This window comes from Ostrea edulis, chromosome 8 (assembly GCF_947568905.1).
Source record: "Ostrea edulis chromosome 8, xbOstEdul1.1, whole genome shotgun sequence".
Lineage (NCBI taxonomy): Eukaryota > Metazoa > Mollusca > Bivalvia > Ostreida > Ostreidae > Ostrea > Ostrea edulis.
The window spans coordinates 24,869,198-24,881,673 of NC_079171.1; the positions used below are offsets into that span (position 1 = coordinate 24,869,198).

General features: G+C 35.0%; 1 pseudogene; it reads left to right on the plus strand.

The window, feature by feature from the left end:
* Positions 1-12,476, plus strand: part of LOC125667212 (uncharacterized) — a 303,650-nt pseudogene that overhangs the window by 267,879 nt on the left and 23,295 nt on the right.

Consider the following 12,476-nt stretch of genomic DNA (forward strand, 5'->3'; position numbering starts at 1 on the left):
AAAGAAGCACTCCACCAGATTTATGTATACACCTGGAAGTATATGTGGCATAGATTTATTGCCCTTAGATTCAATATTTTGAAACATATAATTGATTATTCATGTAGACTTTTAAAATATTTCATGGTTAACAATATTTTTTACTATAACTATTGAAAAAGACTCCAACAAAATTTATGTTCCTGTTACGCATAAATCTTATTAAATCATTGACATAGCAAAATTTTATGACGTCACAGGAGGGTGGAAATACCTTACGGCATTTCAGGTATCCATTACATGATTTAGCAATTTTTTGTTATTTTCATTACAATATATAGGTAAAACATTATATAATATATATATATTATATATTATATGTAGATTATATGTACATGTATATATCTCAATTTGAGCAACGACAACAACCCCCCCCCCCCCCCCGTTAATATTGGTACCTGAAGCGGAACTTGCATACTCCTAGTGCTCTTTCAACCACAACACGAGTCCTGCTGTGTGCAGCATTAAACGACTGTTCAGCAGCGGTAGATGGATTTAACTTTGGTGTCATCATGTACTTCTTCAAAGCATATGCCGAGTCACCCAAAAGCCATCCATCATCTCTATGTAAAAATGATAAACCCACATGTTATGCCCAAAATTGACCAATTTTCAAAAATCTTCTTCTCAAGAACCGCACTTGTTTAAGAAAAGCTTTTGATGTTTTAATGTTAATACACCTATTATGTTATGTGAAGCCTTTCATCATTGTATGTACTTATGAGGGCATTGAAGTTGTAAACACATCTCATTTTATATTTTTGCTTAATGTTAAAAAATTATCTTAGATATTCAGAACAGGAATATTCTTTCTAGATTTCATAGCCCTTGGTGAGTAGTGATAATTTATACTTAGTACTTACATGTAGGTGACCGATAAGGCCTGTGGGCCTCTTGTTTAAATAATGAAATAGGATTATTTTGTTGTGTATGAAAACTAAAAGCTCTTTGGAGAGAACTTAGTATTTAGTGTATACATGTATACAGAATTACCGCTAATGGAGTTGGTTTAAATGTTGTGAATGTTATTTTGGATGGAATGTCATTGAATTAATTAGAACAATATCTCAAAATACTTTACTATATATATCAAACAATATATATGTCCATGACTGTAACTAATTATAATTTTCAAATTGTGTGAACTATTAGGTCATATAAAAATGAATTATTTCATTGAAAGGTTTTCATCAACGACCTGGAACTCTAAATTGTCTGACTTGAAAAAATACTTCTTACCATTCTGTTGATGAACATATTTCTAATCTTTTTTTTTTAAATTTTGCTTCTTGATATAAGAATTTAAATGAACGAACAGTAGATATGGTGTTGATTAAATATGTACCTGTACAACTTGAACTGAATGCCATAAATTAACAACTATTCTGATTGTGTGGATAGGTAGTGAAAGTAAATTGAAGAAGTTTCATCAGCAATTCTTTACATGTTCACTTGTATTTACTGTTATATGTTCAAATAAAAGAAATCCACATTGAAGGTGGTCTATTAAATGAATGAAAATTGTGCATGTTCTATTTTTCTTTTGAAAGACATACCTAGCCTCCATATGGTCTTTCAAAGCAGAGTTCGAAAACATGAAAGAGTCATGAACTGAGCCTGGCCATTTGCATACCACATTACGAAATCTGCAAATAGATGAATTATATTATAAATTTGATTTATATGTAAAAGGGATATTGGAATATTTGTATAAGCTATAAGCAAACCTCAAGGAGGCGTCAGCAACAACTTGTATATTTAATGCATGAAACCCCTTCCTGCAGACGTACTCTGGCTCGTTCTCCTTTGGAGCAATGATGGAAATGAGGGTCCCATCAATTGCCCCAAGTACATTGGGAAATCCTGCCATCTTGAAAAAGTCCTGCTTTATTTGGATGGCTTCATTTTCTAAAAGAGAAATAGCAATTTCTTTCAATTTAAAAATATTCATGTATATACAAAACATACGGCATTTCAGGTATTCAGTACATAATAGAGCAATTTTTTGTCATTTTCATTACAATATATAGGTAAAACAATATATATATATATATATATATATATATATATATAATCAAAAATAAAAAAAATAAAAAACTGATTACACACACACACACACACACACATACACACACACACACACACACACATATATATATATATTATATAATATATATAAAGTATATTTGTGCATTTACATTTTCATAAGGGCTATTATGATTTTATATATATTTATGTACCTGTGGGGAAATTTATATTATCAATTTTTGCACAAATAGATTTTGTAACAGCATCAATGGATCTGCTGACACTCGCACGAGAAATTCCGTGTAGATCTCCACATTCAGAAAAAAAGGAAGCCTTTGCCAAATACCTCAATGTTACTAACACCTGCAAAATCAAATAAAAAACTTTTGTTGGTATGGTGAGGTTATGGGTAAATAAAAATTTGAAAGGGGAATGACGCACACAAAAAAAAAATTAATTCAGTTGACGAGAGCTATTTAATGTGAATCGATCCTCATGTGACTTATCAATATTAATGGTTGAAAGTGGAAAAACTGTATTAATTTCCAATCAATATAATTTAATTAAATCAATAACCAAAAAGCGGTAAATCTAGTGCGTTTTATAAATGCCGAAACCTGAATACGGTCCCTGATCATGCGATCTACCGAAAGCCGCGTTTTAGGATTAAACATAGACAATGTTGAATCAGACTGAGTTCTAGATATCCAAGCCAAGGTAACTTCAATAAATCGCACTTGTATATATGGTGCATTTATATGCGCATGTTATTGTGTCATCCCTTGTCCATGTTATTGTGTCGTACTTTTGTAGAAGAATTCTCAGAAAAAGCTTATATCTTTATGTACCTAAGTTACAAACAGAGAAAAACGTTACCCGGGAGTTACAGACTACTAATTTTACCCCTATTTCATTGACGCAAGTAGTGCCTGTTTATAAATAGAGGTTTTTTCTTTAAAATTCTTGCGGTGGATTTTCCTGAGATTCACAAATAGTTTTGGACTTGAATTGCTCTAAGTCTGTACCAAGTTTCAAGTAAGTTGAGGCGGTGGAATTTTTTATATTAATTTTTATGTTTTAAAGGAATGTATAGCAAAATAATTGGTAGTCTGTGTCCATATTCGGGTTTCGGCCGTACTACATTTATCGCTTACCAAAAGAAAGATAACTCTATTTTCTAAATAAGTAAGGGTCGGACTCGAAATTCAAAGTTAGCATACTTGTGTAGAAACGGGAAGAGGGTGGCTTCTTTGTGTTGTCCTCTTCAAATCCTCTGCAATTACGTCCATCAGTTGGTAAATAAACGGACGAGGCAACCGATATCTCTCGACTACCTCCACATCTTGTAGGTAGTCAAGTGGATTCGCCCTGTCTCGAAACACTCGTTCTCGACGTAATTGTCTTCTCGCTATGTCGTCTGTCATGAGTATAAGAGCAGCCATTTTGTTTGTTTACCGACTTTACGTGTACGTAAGTATTGTTAAGATAGCCCTAGCCCACTCGTGGAGTTACGATCGATCTTAATCGTAAATCGCAAGTCGTAACTTTTAGTGAAACGGCCGTACGTGCTACGTTCACGTTTAGGGCTACGTTTACGTTCTACGATCGGTTAGTGAAACGGCCGCCTGACCTATATGTATATACAGACAAGGGAAGGGTCATTATCGGACCCTTGGGTTTCCGACCCCTTTTTATAAAGTGCACTCCCGTGGGGATCCGGGTTAGAATAGGTCCTCAGTACCTCTTGCTTATCGAAGGAGGCGACTAAATGAGGCGGTCCTTCGGATGAGACTGCAAACACAGGTCCCGTGTCACAGCAGGTGTACCATGAAAAAGATCCCTCCCTGCCCAATGGCCGTAAGCGCCGAGTATAGGCCTAAATTTTATAGCCCTTCACCGGCAATGGTGACGTCTCCATATTAGTGAAAATTTACGAGAGGGAAGTTAAACAATATAAAAATCAATCATCATAAAGTGTAATATCAATAGTAATTTTTGATAAATGATCTAGATTATACATCATCACGTAAAGACGAAAGTTAGCATATGCTTACATGCCTAAACGGAAAAAATATATATAAAAGACAAACGCATGGGGAAAATAAATTTCAAGTCATTTTAGGGACAAATTGAGCCCATGATTTGTTTGAAATTTATACAAATAAGTGAATAGATATGTCATTAGTGTTACAGCTTATTTTACAACAATGATTAAACGCCGGAGTACGTACATATCCATGGTTTGATGTAGGATAAAATTTCCTATTCTTGTGTGCAATTTTATTTTCATTTTATTATTTCCTTTTATCAATATAATTTCATTTTCTTATTCATTTTTTTAAAATCCGTTGAACATAGTTTACTTATTGACGGAAATTTGGCTCACATGAGCAGATCGATACATGGCATTTAAAATTCTAAAATGTAAATCTTTTATGTTATTTCTTATATCACCCCCACCCCCATTTTAGTTACATGAAAGTCAATAAAAATTATTCTATCAATTGTTTAAACATTCTAGAAATTTTCTTTACGTTACACTAGAGATCGGGCTCAAAATTTCCATTATTTTTGTTGACAACTTGCATGGGTTACTGCAGATGATAAGGATATGTTTAAAACCATGAGGAAATAATGAATGAATATTTCTTTCCATGGTAGGATTAATCTTAAATCTACCTCCATAGAGAAAAGAGTTCTAAAAAGTCAGACGTAAATCGCAATCGTAAGTGTTACGACTACGTTAGGTTTCGTGAAACGCTCGTATACGTGCGAGTCAAATGATCTTAAACGTAATCGTACATTTACGATCTACGATCGCTTAGTGAAACGGCCGCCAGTATCCTCTGAATCTGATAACGTCACGATGACGTCACAATACATCAACACAACGTTTTTTGTGGAGAACATTGATCCCGTCACAAAAAAACAACTGCATACACAGAATATAATTTCACTGTATATCTGTATTTTTGATAATTTGGATTACATTTAGTATCTTATAAATGTGGATTTAAAATGCTTAAGATGGTATATAATAAATTTATCATCACTACAGTAACTCGTTGATAGGCGCGGATCATCAGATCAAACTCGACGCTTCGCGTCTCGTGTGATATGATGATCCACGCCTGTCAAGTCTGACGTATTTCATACTAATTGTAATTTTTTACACATTGGTTTTGACTTGCGGATTACTCCGTTTATCTGATCAAGATATAGGGCTCACGGCAGGTGAGACCAGTAAACAGGGGGTGTTTACTCCTCTTAGGCACCTCATGAAATCTGCTGCACGACTCTTAATTTTGTATTATTCGTAGGAGTTGTGAGATTGACCATTGCCTAATATATTCACCTCTTTCTACTAGAATTATACCGTAGGTTGTAACCATTTTGTTTTTCACATATTACCCATAGTGGTACCGAAAACATTAAATATTGTGGGGGGGGGGTGTGAAGATTTTAATTGGTGTATGAATTCCTCTCATAAATAAATCTATTCACTTTGTATCAAATCAATTTTGCAATTTTGCTAAACCACAATAACTGTAGAAAAAATATTTTAACGTAATCGAAATATAATCGGGCATTCTTGTGTAGGATTAAAGAAATGGATATTTTTTAACTTCAGAGTAAAATAACTTTAAGTGACATATATTAAGTTCGGCCCTAGTGATTGAATCGACCAATTAGCAGTAAGGTTTCTGTAGCGTGCTCCGATTGTTTGTCGATTGAACTTTCACTACCTGTTATAACGACTTCAGTCTGTCGTAGTCGGGATTCGAAGTCCGCGACGAATGCTCTACCTGAAGACCAACACGGCGGTCTCTAAGTATTAGAGAACAGGAAATTTAAAAATAGCCTCTAATATGTCTAAAACTAAGGTTTTTTGCTTTGATCAAAACACAATTCACAAGTACATATTGGGTAAATCGTATTTGGAATGAATACATATATTTGCATCCCATATTCGTTGTTTTCAAAGTGGATGCACATATCCATACACATTTTCCACATTTTTGTCCTATCGCTGTTCTTGACCCCTTAAACATATATCATTTCACTGTCTAAATGAAAAAAAAATAGTCTCAAACTGAAGAAAGCTTTTTCATGTAAAAGATGAAAATTTTTACACCTCCAAGATATCTTTACTGAAATTCAAGAACACTTCTACATGATTTACAATTCTGATGTATAACCAAGGCGTCACTCTGGAAAAATCGGATATCCAATCATTATTAGGTAATCCATCAACCAATGTTTATTCGTATAATACACCAGTATTTTTCCTAAAAGTACAGGGATCAGCTTAGCTATCTATTGAAGGATTGATTTATTGATTGATGTTTTTCGCCACACTCAACAATTTGTCAGTTATCTGGTGGCGCCCAGTTTTTATTGGTGGAAGAGAGAACCCAGATACAATGTACCTGGGAAGAGACCACCGAACTTTCGAAAGTAAACTGGGAAACTTTCTCATTTACCGGCGCGAGCGGGATTCGAACCCATGCCGACAGAGGCGAGAGGCCGTGTGATTTTGAGCGCAATGCTCTGAACACTCGGCCACGGAGTCCCCTCTATTGAAGGAAGCTAAAGTTTGAAAGCATTATAACTACTACATTATGACTACTGTATGTATGCATACATATCAAATTGAAATAAGATATTAAAAGTACCTGACAAATGCAACATCAATCTTAATGTTATGGAAAATCGGTGTTTATCATCCATCATTTTATCTCTTTTTAGCTCTTCTGAGCCAAAGGCTCAAAGAGTTAATCATATGGCCATATGTCTGGCGTGCGGTGTGCGTCAACTTTTTGGAAAGGGCTATATCTGAAAAATTTGTCACAGGGTATCCTTGGCCCAAGAGCTTTCATTTGTGACCCTTTAACAAGAGGATATAATTAGGAAAATGCAAACAGAAGTAGTGGTTGCTAAAAAAAATCTTCTTAAGAACCACTGGGCAAATCATCACCAAACTTATGCATAAGGATGAGGATAGGTTGTAGATAAAAGAATGTTCAAGGCATCCTCCTGGGCAAAGGGTGTGGTCTCAAGGTCACTTCAAAGTTGACCTTAATTTTTTTTGTTAAAACTTTGATATTTTGCTTAGTATAAGGACTAGGATCATCAAATTTTGTCAGTTGATGCATCGTAGGACCTAATATCATATTGTCTCAAAAGTAGGTCATGGTGACCACTTTTTGAATTTTGCAGGTAATTATTATTAAATGGATTTTTGATGCATATCTTGACACTTTTAAGGCCTATGATCATCAAAAGTTGTCAGTTGATGGATCATGGGACCTTGAACTGCGTCATGTAAAAAGTATGTCACCATGACCTACTTTCTGAATTTTATAGCTAATCATTTATGAATACATTATAAGGTTGTTAATTCAGATACCGAGAGGTTTAGAATCATCAAACCTTGTAAGTTGATGCGTCTAGAGACCTCGAAACATATTTATAAAAAAAAAAGTAGGTCACAGTGACCTATTTTTTTTTTAATTTTGCAGACATTCGAAATTCACATTTTCAATTTTAGATGCATATTTTGGACACTATGAAAGCTAGGATCATCAAACTTTGTCAGTTGATGCATGCAAGGTGAAGATAACGAACAGTGATCAATCTCATAACTCCTACAAGCAATACAAAATAGATAGTTGGACAAACACGGACCCCTGGACACACCAGAGGTGGGATCAGGTGCCTAAGAGGAGTAAGCATCCCCTGTTGACCGGTCACACCCGGCATGAGCCCCATATCCCGATCAGGTAAACGGAGTTATCCGCAGTCAAATCAGTGTGCCAAGAACGGCTTAACAATCGGTATGAAACACGTCAGACAGCATTTGACCCAATGCGAGGTTGTATTGATGAACTATATCGTTATAACGACCATAGAATTTGCAAAATGCTGACTTCAATCGAGACTGTTGAAATCCCTGTACCATCAACTTGTTTGTCAGTAGCTTGCCTCGATTTAAAAACTGACTATACCCAGAACAAGTTCTTGCATATCGAATCAGTTGAGATATATAAACACCATATGCAGGTGATAATGGAATATTGCTACATAAATGTGGGAAGTTGACGATGGAGAAGCTGAAATCATCCCGTTTGTCATACAGTTGAGTTGTCAGTTTGCCGTTAATGTCTACTTTCAATAAAATATCTAAGTATGAAGCAGAAGTGGACGACTCTGTGGTGTCCTTTATTTCGAGCTCACAGGGATATATCAAATCGACATATGAATGAAAGCTATCATTGTTAATAGACAAAACGTCATCGATATATCTAAAAGTCGAATTGAAGGTCACAGCGAGATATTTTTTCTTCTCACGTAGAAGTTTTTGAATAAATTCTGCTTCATATGAATATAAAAACAGGTCAGCCAACAAAGGAGCACAATTCGTGCCCATGGGAATTCCAACAGAGTCTTCATAGTTTGTTGACCAAAAAGTAGGTCATCGTAACCTACTTTTGGAATTTGACAGCTATATTTTAATATTTCAGATTCTATTTGACTTACAATTATCAAACTTTGTCAGTTGATGCATGTTGAATCTTCAGAGTATGTCAACCAAAAAGTAGGCCACTGTGACTTACTTTTGGAATTTGACGTTTATATCTGAATATTTCAGATACTATTTGACTTCAATTATCAAATTTTGTCAGTTGATGCACCTTGAGTCTTTGGGGTGTGTCGACCAAAAAGTAGGTCACTGTGGCCTTTTTTTTGGAATTTGACGGCTATATTTGAATACTATTTGACTTGTCAGTTGATGCATCTCGAGTCTTCAGTGTGTCGACCAAAAGTAGGTCACCGTGACCTACTTTTGGACAGTTACATTTAAATTTTCAGGTACTATTTGACTTATCATCAACTTTGTTAATTGATGAATCTTGGTTAGTGAGAATTTTTGCCTGTTCTACAATGTATTAGAAGAGTGATTCTAGGCCCATGGGCGTCTTGTTTAATAGTGATCAGGGTATTATATGGGAATAATTCAGTCACTTTAGTTAAAGATAGTTATTCATGCGTAGAGCATTGATAACAAAGTTTTCCGTCCAATTTTTCGTTTGATACATGCATCAAAACACTTATAAGTTTCTTTTCTTACTTTAAATAGAAAAACAAATAGTTTCTCTCATCAAAAAGCTGGAATTAACATTTGTGAAATGACGGGTAAGAGTAAATATAAGTAACATTGAAAGCAACTACAAAATTGACTGTGCATTCAGGTTACATAGAGTGAAATAAATGGATTATACACCAAATAAAAGGTCAAATGGTTGAAAGATGCATTATATATACCGGTAAAGGAAGACGAAGCTACGCATCGGTTGACAATGGTTTTCTCGGGTGAAAATTTTCAATTCAATCACCCTCAACTACATGCAATATTTATGCAATAAGACTGAATTGTCCGCATATTTTTCTTTCTTCTTGAAGATGGGATATATTATAAGTATTATTTGAACGTTTCAATAAGATGGCTTCTTTAGTTTACTTATTGCCATTTGCTACTGTAATCTCGATTTTTTTTTACGAAAGATGGCCATATGCGATCAATAAATGTCCCAGGTGTCATCTCCGGCTTTTTAGAAGAGTGGGTATGAACTAAGGAAATACATGTGTAGGCATTTTTTTACTGTTTAAGGAAGTGTTGATGGATGAATTATAGATATTCCGGAACTTTATGCATATTTTCAGATTCTGCAATGGAAAATTCGTGTCAAAATAAGACCTGTGGTGAAATGATTAATTTCACATTCCGATGTTTCTTTTGTTTTGTTTTTTATGGTCATATACATACATTCATATTTAGCAAGATGCATCTAATGCAGTGTGTTTTCACTTCCTGTTAGAGTGTCTGGAAGGTTGGTTTGGTTACAACTGTGGAAAGAGATACAATATCCAATGTGACAGTGTGACAGGCTTGTGTAAGTATTTACCACTTAAAGGTAACATTATGAGAAATCGCATTTATCTCTTCATCATCAAAACCTTCATTTAGTTGACAATTACATAACGAATGCAGTACAATTGCAGTTTGGACACACGAATCGGACTGTAATAAAATTATTTTCTGCATGCCCGTTCCCTCACATGTTCCCCTGGTTGCTGTACAAGACAAATAAAACATGAAAAGAAGCATTCAGGCCAAAATGTATAAGGTAACATTTCATAGGATATGGCTGTTTTTGGCTATATTTAGCTCTAAAACTTCATAGTTATTTTGGATTTCAAACATTTCGGTTGAGCATCGCTGAAGAGACATTATTTCTCGAAATGCGCATCTGGTTCATCAAAATTGGTACCGTATAAGTTTTATATTATGACCCATGGGTCGAGGCCTCTGCTGGTGGACTATTAGTCCCCGGGGGTCTCTACAGCCCAGTAGCTAAGTACTTCATTACTAACTTGAAAATACAGATGTATATTTAATTGCTGTTATAAAATTTAGAAATTCATTTCAAAATTAAGGATTATCTCCCTCATGCATAGCTCTTATCATCGGATGAATTTGGCTCCACTTTTTGGCACGCTGTTTTTGGCTATATTTAGCTCTAAACTTCATAGTTATTTCGGATTTCAAACATTTCGGTTGAGCATCACTGAAGAGACATTATTTGTCGAAATGCGCATCTGGTGCATCAAAATTGGTACCGTATAAGTTTTGTAATATGGTTCAGGGAATCAAAAATGCATCATGCATGCATCGGTATATTAAAAATATTTTAGTTTGAGAATATGCTTAATTTTACTTGTTATGTTTGTTCTATTAAGCCCATATGGTTCTTCCTAATGTGTATGAATTATTGATTATTTTTATAGAATATAATATTGCCAAGTAAACTTTTGCTTGTTATAATAATAATATAATATTTATATAGCATCATTTCCATACATTATGTACGCTCAAAGGTGCTTTATGAAGGTGTATTACAGCCAAATGATGCTATGTTGTCCGTACGAGTTAATAAATCGTACATACAAGATACTAAGATGGCAGAGGACAGTTTTTTTATTTTGGTTTTTCAACTTGTGGGAAGGAGGTATACATATAAGTCAGGTTATGACAGGTTAATGAAAAATTATACTACCCTGTTTTCTCAATATTTGTATTTCATATAAGTGTAGTTATTAAATTAGTGCCCTAAATTAAATGTCACCCATACATACAGCTGTTACTGCACAAAACATGCCCTGAGAATGTGTCCCCTTGTTGCTTTGATTTTCTGCTATTTGGGCTACATCCGCATCACCCCCACACCACCACATTACCAAGCGAGGGGATATAGACGATGTGCACAGTCAAGAACCTTGTCTGACCATCTTAAAAATATCCCTTATATATGGGGCTATCCACCTTCCCTCTGAGCTACCTACCTTTTCCTGGACCCTCTTGGTTTTAGTCTGAATTTCTTCAGCTGCTGACCACGTGTCTTAGTTTCGCATTTGCACCCATCTATATACTAGGCATCATTGTGACACCTACATGTCGCATATCATTTTTTTTCCACTAAGCACTCAGCTACACTTGAAATGTATCCTAAAATTATTTTACACTTTTTTTTTACACATCTAATATCTATCCAAAATATCTCCATTTTTATAGAAACTTTACCGGGCCTATATTGTGAAACTGTCCCCTGCTACCTTTAAAAATGCAGAGATCCCCTCTGATGGACTTTAACTTATATATTTGAGAAATTTGACTTGTTCCAAGTGAAACTACACCAACCCGTCACGTCGACTGCCCTAAATCTGTTCGCAATAAACTTTTTTTTAAAACCTACATATCTGTATCTGATATTGTCATTTTTGAGTGCGGAGAGTGTTCACGATAAGAACCTAACAAATTATATTACATGTTAATTGTATCTATGGTATAAGTGACCTAACATGTAGTGCTACATGCTGTACATGTAATCATGATAACCTCTGTAGAAGGAGATGAACTACAGAATGATGAAAGGACAGACCTGCTCTAAAATCTAGAAAATTTCCGACTTCACTTACATACTCTACATGTATGGACCTGAAAATGCTCTGATTAAGTGACCGACTCTCCAACAAAACTTTCAATCCATGTCATGTTCCTAAATTCTTTTCTAAGCCCTCCTGATGGTGAAAACAAAAGTAGTATGCACAACACCTAATGGTCAAAGGGGGTAATTATCAAACAAACCAGAACTAGTGCTCTCCCTCAAACTGATCAATATGCTTATCTGAAGGCCTGACTCTGGGAAATGTGCTTTTAAAAGAACAAGTAATAGACATTATATCTACATTGATCACTTCCTTCATCTCTTGAACAATATTTATTAAACAAGCTACCTCCCCAACTCACATCTCTGACAAATACAAGCATCTCCCTCATCTGGACAGTA